The sequence below is a fragment of the Ovis aries genome, chromosome Y (genome assembly GCF_016772045.2).
Source record: "Ovis aries strain OAR_USU_Benz2616 breed Rambouillet chromosome Y, ARS-UI_Ramb_v3.0, whole genome shotgun sequence".
Classification (NCBI taxonomy): domain Eukaryota; kingdom Metazoa; phylum Chordata; class Mammalia; order Artiodactyla; family Bovidae; genus Ovis; species Ovis aries.
In genome coordinates, this window is record NC_082741.1 from 17,867,999 (window position 1) to 17,883,160 (window position 15,162).

General features: G+C 45.8%; 1 pseudogene; it reads right to left on the reverse strand.

Moving 5' to 3' along the window:
• Positions 1-1,608: 1,608 nt before the first annotated feature.
• LOC132658953 (testis-specific Y-encoded protein 1-like) lies at positions 1,609-11,692 on the reverse strand (annotated as a pseudogene).
• Positions 11,693-15,162: the final 3,470 nt, after the last annotated feature.

Genomic DNA, 15,162 nt, shown 5'->3' on the forward strand with positions numbered 1-15,162 from the left:
CTTACGGCAGAAAGTGAAGAGGAACTCAAAAGCTTCTTGATGAAACTGAAAGAGGAGAGTGAAAATGTTGCCTGAAACCTCAAAATTCCAGAAAACTAAGATCATGGCATCTGGTCGCATGACTTCATGGGAAATAGATGGGGAAACAGCGTCAGATTTTATTTTGGGGGGCTCCAAAATCCCTGCAGATGGTGACTGCAGCCATGAAATTAAAAGACGCTTGCCCTATGACAGGAAAGTTATGACCATCCTAGATAGCATATTCAAAAGCAGAGACATTATTTTGCCAACAAAGTTCCATCTAGTCAAGAATATGGTTTTTCCAGTACTCTTGTTAGGATATGAGAGTTGCACTATGAAGAAAGCTGAGCACTGCAGAATTGATGCTTTTGAACTGTAGTGTTGGAAAAGACTCTTGAGAGTTCCTTGGACTGCAAGGAGGTCCAGCCAGTCCATTCTAAAGATCATTCCTGGGTGTTCTTTGGAAGAAATGATGCTAAAGCTGAAACTCCAGTACTTTGGTCACCTCATATGAAGAGGTGACTCACTGGAAAACTCTGCAGCTTGGAGGGATTGGAGGCAGGAGAAGGGGACGACAGAGGATGAGATGGCTGGATGGCATCACTGACTCGATGGATGTGAGTTTGCGTGAGCTCAGGGAGCTGGTGATGGACAAGGAGTCCTGGTGTGCTGCAATTTATGGGGGTTCAAAAAGTCACAGACGACTGAACTGAACTGAACTGAACTGAACTGAACTGAAGCAACTGACAAAGAATTTAGCTCAAAAATATACGAACAACTCCTGAACCTCAATTCCAGGAAAATAAACGACCCCATAATAAAATAGGCGAAAGGAGTAAACAAACATTTCTCCAAAGACGACATACCCATGGCTAACAAACACATGGAAAGAATCTCAACATCACTCACTATCAGAAAAATGCTAATCAAAACGATAATGAGGTACCATTTCACGCCAGTCAGAATGACTGCTATCCAAAAGTCTACAAGCAATAAATGCTGGGGAGGGTGTGGAGACAAGGGAACGCTCTGACACTGTTAGTGGAATTGCAAACTGGTACAGCCTCTATGGAGAACACTGTGGAGATTCCTTAAACATACAAACAAACAAGCAAACTCTAAATAGGACTGTCATATGATGCAGCAATCCCACCGCTGGCCATACACACCAAGGAAACCAGAATTGAAAGAGACGCGTGTACCCCATTGTTCATCACAGCACTGTTTCTAATAGCCAAGGCATGGATGCAACCTAGATGTCCATCAGTAGACTAATGGATAAGAAAGCCGTGGTACATATACATGATGGAGTATTACTCAGCCACTAAAAAGAATACATTTCAGTCCGTTCTCGTGAGGTGGATGAAATTGAAGCCTATTATACAGAGTGAAGTTAGCCAGAGAGAAAAATACCAATAGAGAAAACGAGCGCATATGTGTGGAATTTAGAAAGATGGTCATGATAAACCTGTACGTGAGACAGCAAAATAGACACAGATGTATAGAACAGTCTTTTGGACTCTGTGAGAGAGGGCGAAGGTGGGATAATTTGGGATAATGGCATTGAACCATGTGTAATATTATTTGTCAAACGAATCGCCAGACCAGTTCGATGCGTGATACAGGATCCTCGGGGCTGGTGCACTGGGGTAACCATGAAGAATGGTTTGAAGAGGGAGGTAGCAGGGGTTTTCAGGATAGGGAACACGTGTACACCCGTGGCAGATCCATGTTAATGTATCGCAAAACCAATACAATATTGTAAAGCAATTAGACTACTATGAAAATAAACAAATTTATATTAGAAATAAATCAAGTCAAATTGCGTCCAACGTGAGGAAAACAACAGCATGTTTGGAACAATATCACTAAGTAAGCTTGAGTTGCAGTTTTCTGAGTTCAAGGCGCCCTCATAAGTATGAGCCCTAACTCTTATTACAGAAAGAATAGTGGAAAATGAGCTAGATGAAAGGAGAGCTTTTCAGCAACGAGATGAATGTTTCAGCCAGAAAGATATTAAGTAATGTACGGCTTCCCAAACAGTTTATTAAGATCTTGGGAGCTAGCAATGAGTGTGGTCACCTAAATATAGTTGCCTAAAATTATATTTTGTCATATATACATATATACACCTGTCTATGCATGAGTGTGTGTATGAAAAAAAGTGCAATAGTTTTTAATTCATGTTAGGTGTAATAGAAATGGGAAAACAATAAAACCCAAATGTAGAATGATTCAAATTCTACTCGATTGCTGAATATTATGGAAGTTGAAATACTTCAAAATATGTTTTCTTGGCTGCATGTAACATATGAGGACTCTTTTATATCACTCACCTCTCTCCTTTTCATAAATATAGACCAATTTTCAAATGTTTGTCCAGTTTAGTGACAAAATACTGATATAGACATATATATGTATAATATATATATAAAAAGAGAGATATGTTTTCATATCATAAACTGTTGATAGCAAGCCTAGATTTTAGAATTATTTCCAACTCCATGCTCCATCTCAACAGGAAAGAGCCAAAGTTGTTGCTGACTCAATCACTCCAAGAGCTGGGAAACCTGAAAAAGAAACGGAACCTGCACTGAGATTTTCTGTCATATTTATGATCGAGCTCTAAGTCCAAGACTTGTTTTCCTTTATTGTACTAAGCAGTCCCTTCTTAAGATTGAAAAGCATGGAAATCGAGAGAGAGAGAGGTAGGAGATTGTAGACCTCCTCATGTTTAAAAGGAATTTTATTCAGAGAAGCTAGAAAAGACAGAAACTAAGGAAAACAATCAAGTGATAGACAATAATAAGGATTTAGCCACTAATCAAACTCAAGGATCTTTAGTCCCTCCTCAAGGGCCAGCGTGGAGAAGGAAATGGCAACCCACTCCAGTGTTCTGCCTGGAGAATCCCAGGGATGGGGGAGCCTGGTGGGCTACCATCTTTGGGGTCGCACAGAGTCGGGCACGACTGAAGCGAATTAGCAGCAGCAGCAGCAAGGACTATCGCTGACATTTGGAGCAATATCCTGTGAACAATTTTAGAGATGCTAAAGCCCAAACCAGGCTGAAATGTAAGTGCATAGTTGGAACTAGACGGTCAATGATGTGGACTCCCAATATCCTCACTAATAGCCCATCAGTAGAATGTCCCAATATTGATCACAGACCCCATGTTCCACCCTCACTCAGCCATTAACATATTTCCCCTGAAAGTATTTGGGGATTTGCATCTTTGAAGCACCAGCTGCTAAGACACCTTGCTTGGTCCTACAATAAGCACTTCCCAGCCCCCCCCATCCCCCAACTGAAACCCACAGTCAATTCATAAATTTGTTTGCACAGAAGCAAGTAGACCAAGTCTGCTAGGGTAACAGTACTGAATATTAAGAATGTGTGCATAGAAGGATGATAAATCACTTTTATTTCAGAAATAAAGTGGATTTATTGATGTGAGTTTTCAATAACCCTGTATGCAAGATAGCAAAGGAGACACAGATGTATAGAACAGTCTTTTGCACTCTGTGGGAGAGTGAGAGGGTGGGATGTTTTGGGAGAATGACATTGAAACATGTATAATATCATATATGAAATGGGTCACCAGGCCAGGTTGAATGCATGATACTGGGTGCTTGGGGCTGGTGCACTGGGACGACCCAGAGGGATGGTACGGATTGGCAGAAGGGAAGGGGTTCAGGAAAGGGAACATGTGTACACCTGTCGCGAACATTTGTTAAAGTATGGCAAAATCATTACAATAATGTAAAGTAATTAACCTACAATTAAAATAATACATTTATTTTAAAAAAAAAGAAATCTTCTAAAAAGCTCCATACCTACATTGAAACCAAGCACCACCAAGAGCCAACAAGTTCCAGAGTAAGACATACCATGCAAATTCTCCAGCAACACAGGAACAGAGCCTGGAGCTTCAATATACAGGTTGCCCAAACACCAAACCCATAGACATCTCAAACCTCACTACTGGACACTTCATTGCCCTCCAGAGAGAAGAGATGCAGCTCCACCCACCGGAACACTGACACAAGCTTCCCTAATCAGGAAACCTGACAAGCCACTCGTCCAACCCCAGCCACAGGGAGGAACCTCCACAATAAAGAGGAACCACAAACTGCCAGAAAGAGAAAGACCATCCCAAACACAGGAACCCGCCCCCCCGCCCCCCACCCAAAAAAAAAAGGCCAACTTTACTAATGAGATTTAGCATGCTTCATGGTTTTGGTTAGTATTTCTGCCAGCAGTCTGTATTTTAAGTTGATGCTGAAGTAAACACTTGGTTGAACATTGCCATTAAGTTGCTAGGAGACCAGTGACTTTGTCATGTCACAACTAACCTTCGATTGCTAGGAGACCAGTGATTTTGTGATGTCACGGCTGTTTGACTGGGAGGACCTCTGTGATTGTCCAGAGAGTTTCTCTCTGTAGGCCAGCCAAACATCATTTGAAGTTGCATTGTGTAAAAGCAGACAAATGAGAACATTATCTGAAGAAAGATTTCCCTGAGATGGCACATATTTCTTCAGAAATTCAAGATGGACCTCCTAAAGGTGAGTCCACTGGTTCAGAAACCTCCATTAGATCTTATTGGTATGATTATACAACTGGGGACTCAGTTTTGAGATCTATGATTGAAGAATATGCTTCTCAGGCTTTGTCAGAGGATCTGGTGATCAAAAGGCCACACTACACATATTCTGTCTCTGAAACAGATGATGTGAATGATTTTCTTTCACTCACAGTTCCACAAAAACTTTGGAATATAGTGGAAAGTGATCAGTTTGAATCTATTTGGTGGGATGAGACAGGCACATGTAGAGTGATCAATGAAGAACTCTTCAGGAAAGAAGTCTTGGAAAGAAAGGAGCCTTTCAGAAAATTTGAAACCAAGAGCATGAAGAGTTTAATTCGACAGCTTAATCTTTATGGAGTTAACAAAAACCGACAAACTGTTCAAAGATCGGCTGCACTACCAGTCTTTCTGGAAGAAGAAAACAACATCTCTCTTTTGAGAAAGGTATTCCAAAATTTTCACTTTTTGGCAATAGGTCAGATTCAATCATGTGACCTAGAAAGCATGTTCATACATGTGGCTAAAACGGAGTTTAAACTTGAGATAACACATTATTGAAACAGTTTTATCTTTTTGAAGTTGAGAACAGCTGGAGGTTAGAATATTGGATGTTCAACAAACCTTCCTAGTGACTTGAAACCAGATACAAGTTCTGAAGCCACTTAAAGTGGTATTTACTGCATATATACAACATATTTTTAGTTGAGCATATACCTTCTAACATGTTACCTGTTAAAACTACCAACAGAGATATTTTCTTTGATGTTATTTCATTGCTTCCATTAAAGGAAACTTACAGTGATATGAAGGAATGAAATTAGTAAAGAATGAAAAATGAATATAATGGAGAAGAAAATATTGTAACAAAACGAAAACTTTATTCTCCCATATGACTACGAGGAGACTTCCAGCAGAACAGGGCATTTAAAAAACACTCTGTAACGGTCCAAAAGAGAAATATGTTAGGCTTTGCGAATATGATCATTGGCGATGAATTAAGTTTTCAGGCATAGAGGATAACCAAAGAAGCTGGCAAGTCCCTCTTCCACCTTTAAGGACTCTGAAAACTGAATTACACACAATTTTCAGGTCAGAAAATAAAATTCTTTTCGGTTTTCCTCAGCCATTAAAACTGTAAAGCTCTAAAATTAAAAAGAAGAAGAAGAAGAAGAAAAAGTAAAACTCATTCTTAGCTCACAATAGACAGTGGAAAAACAGGGGCAGGCTGCCCTGCCTTGATTGAAATGTAATCCCAAGAGGAGGGGCGCCAAGATCCACTGTACTGTCAAGTTCCTTAAGCAAAGAACTGGCTTAAGGGAGGTCACCCCTGAGGGCTGTGAGTGCCGGACACCATCACTGGACTCCCCTGGTAGACTCGGAGGCCGTTCTCAGCCCTGTGCCATGGCGACTGTACCATCTGTTTTTTCTTTCTTTGCGTTTGGTGAGCTGAGCAATCTTGACCCAAGATCCTTGAGATTCAGATGCAGCCTGACCACGCCTACAGTGGGTGCTTTTACATGGTCAGGGGGTGAGGTGAGGGCTCATCTCTCGCATATGTGCCCAACTCGGCCTCGCGGCCAATCAGATTGCAGGCGCCGACACCTGGCAGCCAATCATCAGAGGCTGTAGGGGAGCTGAGGCAGCGCCCCAGACCTGAGGAGGCCTCGTTCCCTCAGGCTCAACTCCTCAGGGTTAATCTTGGAACTGCCTAGGGCAGGTGAGCTGCCAGCAGTTCTGTCTCCTCCCTCAATGGGGACCGGTAAGGACTGGAGCGTGGTTCAGCCAAAGCAGTGCCTGACGGCTAAAGGGAGGGTTTCTCCAGGTCCCCAATCGCACGAGGCCTTGCTGGGCGGGGCGGCTGGTGAGGGCGGTGAGAGCTTGCGGCAGGACCCACAGGCTTCAGGCTCCTTTCGCCCTCTCCCCTCTCTAGTCTGGGCGGGCTCTGCTCTCCAGCAGCTTTCCTGCCCAGGGGCGGGACAAGCCAGCTCGTGGAAAGGGCCTCTTAGGCCCCTGACCCCTGGCACCACCCCCAGCTCTCCTGTGGAACCTAATGTATTTAAACACAGATGCACAAATCTTCACGGCCTAACCCGGTTCTGCACCCAGGCACAGTCAGGCAGGAGCAGAAGAAAAAACAAAAACAAAAAACAAAAAAACATCTATCTAGCAGCCTCTTCACTGCCCTGGTGCTTTAGTCGTTTTCCTGTTTCCTCTGCCTCTCCTCGGCCTCCAGGGCTGCCCCGTCCCTGGGGGCCCCGAGATTCAGGCCTTTGGTTCGGGAAGTTGGCAGATGAGGTATTTGTTTGTTTGTTACTGAGAGAAGGGAGGTGGGAGGAAGAAGCTCAGGGCAAAGGAGTTCAATCACTTGGTCTGGTTGTGTGTGAGACGCCTGGTCAGCATCCATAGGGTAGGACCAGGTAGGGCCTGGGGGGATAGAATGTTCCCAGAACAGGGGACTCACCCTGGCCTTTTCCTCTGCTTGTCCCCAGGATGTGACCGTGTGCTGCCTGGGAGGTCTCAAGCGCTCAGGATTTCAGTGGGCCCCTGAGATAAGGTGACAGACATCTTTACAACAAGGGACAAAGTTGTAGCTTTCTTACTTTGTATTTTTCTCCTTTCATTCGTCGGCTGACACGTTGCTGTTGAGAGAGAGTATTCCTGATTGGGGATTACCTGACCCTGATTGGGGGTGCTGACTTCAGGGCCCTCATGGTTTCAGGTTTGCAGCTTTCTGAGTGGCAAGCTTAAAAACAGGCAGGGTGGCTTGCTTTACCCTGCCTTCTTGAAAGAAAAAAAGTAAGAACACCATGGGTCTTACGCTGTGTAGAGCTGACGCCCACCACTTGGTGAGGCTAAAATGGGGCAATGCACATATCCTAAGGTTTTAGCTAGGAAAGCAAAGCAATGCAGGTGTGGGGGTTCCCTGGTGGCCTGGTGACTAGGATTCTGGGCTTTCACTGCAGTGGTCTGGATTCAATCTCTGGTCAGGGAACTGGGACCCCACAAGCCAAACAGCATGGCCAAATGAATGAATGAATCCAGTGGTTCATTCAGAGAAAATGTCCTGTGATTTAACATGTTCACATGAGATTACTTGCTCATTTCTGTACCCTCAAGGGCTTTTCTTCATTAAGTAAGTGAACTCCACTGGATGGGGGTGAGGCACCATCTGAGTTCATTTCATGCGAGTAAACAAGATCATAGGAAACTCTATGCCCAGCAACTTGTGCCTACAGCTGTGTTGTATACTTATCTTGCTGGTACAGCTTTGAACTTCACAGCATGTTTTGTTTTGGTCACAACATGTGGCTTCATAGGATATTAGTTCCCCAGCCAGGGATCGAACACAGGATCCTGGCAGTGAGAGGGCTCAGTCTTAACCAAACCACTGGACTGTTAGGCAACTCCTGTATTTCGGTACTTTGGATTGGGTGAGTGTGTGTGTGTGTGTGTGTGTGTGTATGTGTGTGTGTGTTTGTGTGTGTGTGTGTTTTGATTTTTGCTATATTTATAGGAGAACTGTTCTGTGGGTAAATATGATGTGAATGGTATTAGAACTTGAAATGTTTGTGTTGTACATATGATCTCAAAATGGAATATTTTGAAAGAACTTACCACTTGTTATCTCTTGGCCTAGGATCTCTCCTGAGGTAGTAGTCAAGCTTTTGTCTGGCTTGGCAACCTCTGAAGACTTAGCTTGTTGAATCAAAGCTCTCTTACTTGTCTGTACTCTTGAAGCCTCAGTTCCTCCTTCTGTGGGCCTCTCCAAGGGCTTCTCTTGTGGAAGCTGCTGTCTTTTCTCAGAATGAGTGATTCAGGAAAGCGCTTGCACCCATGATAAAGTGCAGAGTCTTTTTTCAGATGTTACACATCTTCACTTGTGTATTTGCTTAGTCTCACAGGTCTACCCTCTGATAGATTGAGAGAGAACTACACAGGGGTGGGAATATCAGGAGATTGAATTCACTTGAAGGCTGGTTACCATACCCATTAATCCACTATGCCAGCCTTTTTTTCCTCATATGATCTCAGCTCTGTCAATGTGAGCAAATTATTTGGCTTGTGTACCCTTCTTGTGTGCTGCTACTGCTGCTAAGCTGCTTCAGTCGTGTCCGACTCTGCAGTCTCATGGACAGCCACACACAAGTCTCTCCCTTATCTGGGATTCTCCAGGCAAGAACGCTGGAGTGGGTTGCCATTTCCTTCTCCAGTGCATGAGAGTGAAGTCGCTCAGTCGTGTCCGACCCTTCGAAACCGCATGGACTGCGGCCGACCAGGCTCCTCCATCTGTGGAATATACCAGGCAAGAGTACTGGTGTGGGTTTCCATTGCCTTCTCCAGCTTGTGTGCTGTCTGGCTTGATGTACTCAATTTTGATCTACTCAGTTCTAGACCTACTCATTTCTTGATGTTCTAGCAAGTCTCCTCTTTGTCCTGGATTAAGGTTTCTGTTTCTCTGGATGGTTCCCATCAGCAAACAGACTGACTATAATGTGACCTGTCGTTACAAATCCATCTTTTGGTGACACCTCCTGCTTCTGCTGCTTTTATTTCATATTTGCTTGTTATAGACCTCTGCAGAGTTGTTTCTAGACTTTGTTATCTTGAGTTCTCTCATTTTCCCATAAAGCCACTCTTGTCAAGGCCACAGGTGAATTCAAATGTTTAACTCAGTGGTGAATTTTTAATTGTTATTTTATTTAATTTTTTGGCAGCCTTTATCAGAGTAGTTCATTTCCTCCTCCCTGAAAAAAATGTTTCACTTGGATTACAGAGCACTTCTCTTTCCTGCTTGTCTTCCACCTACAGTTCTCCCACATACAATGTGTGACCTTTTTGTCTGGCTTTATTCAGATGTCATATTTTCTTTTTAAATATTTATTTATTTAGCTATGTGGCATGTGGGATCTTAGTTCCCTGCCCAGGGATGGCACCTGTGGAGAGTCTTAAACCCTGGACCGCCAGGAAAGTCCCCTCGTTTGTGTACTTTCAAGATTCATCTTTTTCATGCTTGTATAGCAGTGAATATTTTTGTTTTATTTTTATGGCTGAATATGGTATATGAATATGGTAAATGGCTTCCGTGCAGTCCATTTTGAGCATATACCACAGTTTGTTTATCCATTCGTCAGTGAATGGATAATACGTGGATGGTGTACTCCTTGTGGCTATTGTGAGTAATGTTGCTGTGAACACTGATTTTGCATGGACTGAACATTTTCAGTGTTGGTGCATATATACAAAAGAGGGAAATTCCTAGATCATATCTCTACTCTACATTTAGTTTTTGCGGTACTGACAAACCACTTTTGCAAGAGTGGTTGTGCCATTTTACAGCAATTACCTCAACAATATCATGAAGATTCCTTTTCTCCACATTCTCTGCAGCACTTGTTATTATTCGTCCTTTTGATTGGGTGTGAAGTAGTATGGGTGTGAAGTAGTATCTCAGTGAGACTGATTGACATTTCGCTCGGGGCTTCCCTGGTGGCTCAGAAGAGAAAGTGTCTGCCTGCAAGGTAGGAGACCTGGGATCAATTCCTGGGTGGGGAATTTGGCTTGATGTCTGAAATGATCATGCATGTTGTAGCATGTGACAGAATTTTCTCTATATGACTAAATAATATTTCATTGTGTGTATATATCACATTTGATGGACATTTCGATGCTTCCACCTCTTAGTTGTTGTGCTTCGTGCTGCTGTGAGCACGGTTCTGCAGATACCACAAGACCCCATGTTAACTTCTTTTGATTTTATATCCTGAAGTGGAATTGCTGAATCATGTATCAGGTCTAGTTTTTTAGTTTTTTGAGGAGCCTTTAAACTGTTTTCTGTAGCAGTTGCACCATTTTAAAATCTATCTATAACACACAAGGATCCAGTTTCAGTACGTGCTTGCCAACAGTTGTCCTTTCCTTCATATGTAAACACGCACATATGCACATACAATTTTTTTGTTCAGGCCCAAAGCAACCACACCTCAGCAATCCTGTTCGATTCTGAGAAGTTGTGACCTGACAACCAGCCGAGAAAGTTAAGGCTCCTGGTGTCCACGCTGCGGCTGGATGCTCCCCGTTCAAAGTCCCAGAACCAGTGGACAGGAGTGGAACAACGTGCCCTATGCCCTACAGAGAGACGGGAGATGGGTGTGGATCCCACAGGTGGACACTCCACAACCTTGCACACCCACACTCATCACCCCAGGAACCACGTTTCACAAGTGATGTCAAGGTAATTCTACTTAGTGGTCACTGTGTTCAAGAAGTAGGGGGGTCCGAAAGGAAAATATCAACTTGCAGTGGGACGATGGATGGCTCCGCAACAGCACCTGTCAGGATAGGGAGCAGGGAAAAGGTCCTGCGTCGCCTCCTCTTCCTGAGCAAAAGACTTCACAGAGCAGCAGAAAGGATACAGCTACGGCCCAGAAGCAAGGGATGCCCCAGGTGATGGCGATCCTCCAAGCCAAGTCAGGCTTCCTCCTCTGATGGTTCTTGCACATGAACTGGAAGTAGGCCCTGCAGTTCTTCTTATGCTCAGAGCTCAGTTCCACCAGCAGGGCAGCCAGTGCGTGCAGCGCATCTTGCCCTGGAAGCTCAGTAGTGCTCCCGGGCCTTCCCTGGCCCTGCTCCTCCACCGTCTTCTCAGCTCCTGGAAGAACCCCTATTGCTGCTCCTCATCTGCCACAACCTCCACCTCCTCCATGACGTCTTCTGCAAGCAGCTGGAACAACCACCCAATCCCCACCACGTCTCCGTCCACCAGGGGCTCACCGTCATCCACCGCCTCCACCCTGCATAGCGTGGCTCCTTTGCCTGGCATGACAACTTGTGACTGCAAGGTCCCAGCCTCAAAAAGCCTGAGGATGGCAGGCCACCAACCCCAGTGCCCTGAAACTGGAGCTCACAACTAGGAAGGTCTGGGGTCCCAGGATGCTCCTGCATTCCTCTGACGGCCTTTCACACGCCTCTTGGCCCTGGTCGTGACCCCAGGCTGGGGCAGATGCCAAGGGATGGGACATAATAGCACAACAAGTGGTGTGCAAATGCGGCTCAGGTTTCAGTAATCCTGTGGGACCCACTAGCTCTTTGGGGGCGGGGAGTGAGGGGGATGGTAGGGAAGCGGGGGCTGGTGTGTGTCCGGTGGCCTGAGGCTGAAGAAAGGGGTGGCAGACAGCACGGGACAGGGTGAAAAGGCCCTGGGGAAATCAGCCAAATAGGCGGATCCCTAGGCTGTGAGCCACGCTTAGGCTGCTGGCCCAAATCTAGTCCAATGGCCAAGAGAGTGGTGGGTGGCACCCTTCTGGACACGCCCCTCAAACGTAGGGAATCTTCCACAGTTCCTGGGCTACAGCGCACCCACATGGCATGTACCGATCCAGGGAGTAATGGGTTTTGCATCTGCTGATACTCCAGGCGCTGTCATTGTCCGGACTCTGGAAATCCCAACGACGGGTTCCTGCTTCACAGTCTGAACAGCTTACTCCTGCGTCCCTCAGGACCCTCAATAACTGAGAAATTTCCCTGAGGATTCAAAGGATAAACAGGGACTCCACGTGGCTGGATACTTTTTCTCCATGGGACACAGAACCTGTTGTCCGGATGCTAGGGGAGAAGGGAAAAACCCCAGTGTTGGCTACAGTTGATCTCCACAGTTCACGGACACCAGAGCCTTAGGGTACAGAGCTGGCTCTGTGTCTCTTCATCTCTGCTTCTGGCATAGCACTGTTTTGGGCAATCATTCCTTGTGTGTACCAAAGGCTGGTGTCTGTTTTTCTCCATCTCTCTAAGTGGTGCTCTTGCTGTTTGTCACTCTCTGGACACCAGTGCTCATACGAGAAGTTTATATGAGAAGGCGAGCCCTGCTCCTCCTTAGTGAGTTGCACCCATGGGAGATCAGACTTTGTTAGTCCACACATTCGGAGAGTGCTTTCTCAAACTTTAAAGTCCACAGTGTGTGGTCACTGCTGAACTGCAGAAGGTGCGGTGTGACCCTCCCTCCGTCGCTGGACAGACGTGAATAGTGCAAAGGCCTCAGGTAGCTTGGCCACACTTTGCACAGATGGAGAAATGGGGCATGGCCTGGGGCCTGAGGGCACTCCCTGAACAGTATTTGAATACCTGCCAGGGAGATGGTAAGGACAGCTCCCCATTAAGTTCCATGACACACTGGTGCCAGAAACATGCATGGCTGCCAGTTTCCCCTATCAAGGCCCTTTCAAAGTGGTTCTGTTCTCCATGTGAGAACACATTCAAGCCTGCCCGGTCACCCAAGCCTGTGGGGCTGGGAGCAGCAAGAGGATCAAGATAAGCCATCCAGCCTATAGTCCTGAGAGCCAATATATGTGTTCTGCAAAGAGTACAAAGAGTGATGATTCAGACTGGAAGACTGCAGGTAGCAGGTGCTTATGCTGCAGTTCTGGTCCATCACTGAAACGACACAAAATAGGCAAGGGTTGCTCATGCTCATGGTAAGGTCAGGGAAAGTATGCCTGGCACTTGGGAAGGATGGAAAGGCCCTTGTATCAGGGTGTTCAAAGGGCTGTGGGGTCACCCACCATGGCTTCTGTGTCTGGGATTGCAACCTGTTCTGTGTCTCAGATCTTCTGCACTCTCACTGGTCACCCCCAGGCACTTTATTCCTGCCTCTCCTTTCTGCCAGGCATCCTTGCTGGACCACTGTGATTCCACTCAGAACTTGCTCACTCAGTGAGATAACGGGGATCAGAAAGTATGTCTACATATGTTCTGTGGGTTTGTGTGTGTGTGTGTGTGCGTGCGCGCACGCGTGTGTGTGACTACCACATCTCAGTTATTTTCGTAATCATTCACCTTTACAACAATAACTGTCAGCTAAGGTGGCTCTGATGTACTGTCTCTGGTCATTTCTGACTTAGAGGCTAATCCTTCTCAGATGCAGGCCTAAAGGAGACACACAGAGTCATGGCTGCGACACTTACAGGTGTGGCCCTGCCCGGACTCTACTCAGCTGTGCCTTTGGAGCCTGCCAATTGCCCAGTACCACACTTCCTTCAGGGTCCACCATTCTGCCCCCTCACCTCCACCCCTCCTCCTGCTCCTGCCTCTGCACCTCCCCCTCCTCCTGAGCACTGGACCACAACGAGTAGCAGAAAGGATACCACGTTGGCCCAGAAGCCAGGGATGCCCTGGATGTTGGCACTCTTCTGAGCCAAGTCACGCTTCCTCCTCTCATGACTCTTGCACATGAACCAAACGTAGGCCCTGCAGGTTTTCTCAGGCTTAGAGCTAAGTTCCACTTACAAGGTCGCCAGTGCCTGCATCACATCTAGTGCCGGGAGCTCACTCGGGCCTCCAGGCCTTTCCTGGCACTGCTCCTCCAATGTCTTTTCCTCCAGCTCCAGGGAGGACCCCTGTTTCTCTTATTCATCTGGCACAACCTCCACATCCTCAGTGATGTCCTCTGCAAGCAGCTGGAAACCCCGTCTGATCCCTGCCACGACTCCGAACCTGGGCCTCGCTGTCCTCTCCTGCCTCCACTCTGAAGAGGGTGGCATCTTCGCCTGGTGTGGCCACTGGTGGCTGCAACGTCCCAGCCATGCACAGCATCACCAGGACAGGCTGTTGCTGGCCAGATGCTAGGGAAGTAGGGAAAAACCCCACCGTTTGCCACGTTGATCTCCATTGTTCACGGACACCAAATGGGAAAGGGGACGGAATGAATCAAATTCCCCTTTTGATCACTCAACAGGAGGTCCTAGTCACCAGGTCTCATTCATGTTCCTGAAAAAGAAAGCTTGTACTTCAGCATATAGACAAGTTTCCTCTCAGCGATGTTACTGTGTACACGCATATATTTGTGCACATGTGCATGTAGAAATTTGAGTGCTTACCAAAATTCAAGGTCCTGGGAAGGAAAGCTTGTACTTCTGCATATGGACAGGTTTCCCCTCAGCGATGTAACTGTATTCACCCATCTATTTGTGCACACGTGTGTGTAGAAATTTGAGTGCTTACCAAAATTCATGTTCCTTGAAAAGAAGGCTTGTACTTCTGCATATGGAGAAGCTTCCTCTCAGGGATGTTACTGTGTACACGAGCGTGTTTGTGCACATATGCGTGCAGAAATTTGAGTGCTTACCAAAATTAATGTTCCTGGAAAAGAAAGCTTGTACTTCTGCATATGGCCAGTTTCCTCTCAGGGATGTTACTGAGTACACGTGCATGTTTGTGCACATGTGCGTGCAGAAATTTGAGTGCTTATTAAAATTCAAGTTCCTGGAAAAGAAAGCTTGTACTTCTGCATATGGACAGGTTACCCCTCAGCGATCTTACTGTGTACATGCATATATTTGTGCACATGTGCACATAGAAATTTGAGTGCTTACCAAAATTAATGTTCCTGAAAAGAAAGCTTGTACTTCTGCATATGGACAAGTTTCCTCTCAGGGATGTTACTGAGTACACGTGCATGTTTGTGCACATGTGCGTGCAGAAATTTGAGTGCTTACCAAAATTTATGTTCCTGGAAAAGCAAGCTTGTACTTCTGCATATGGACAGGTTTCCTCTCAGCGA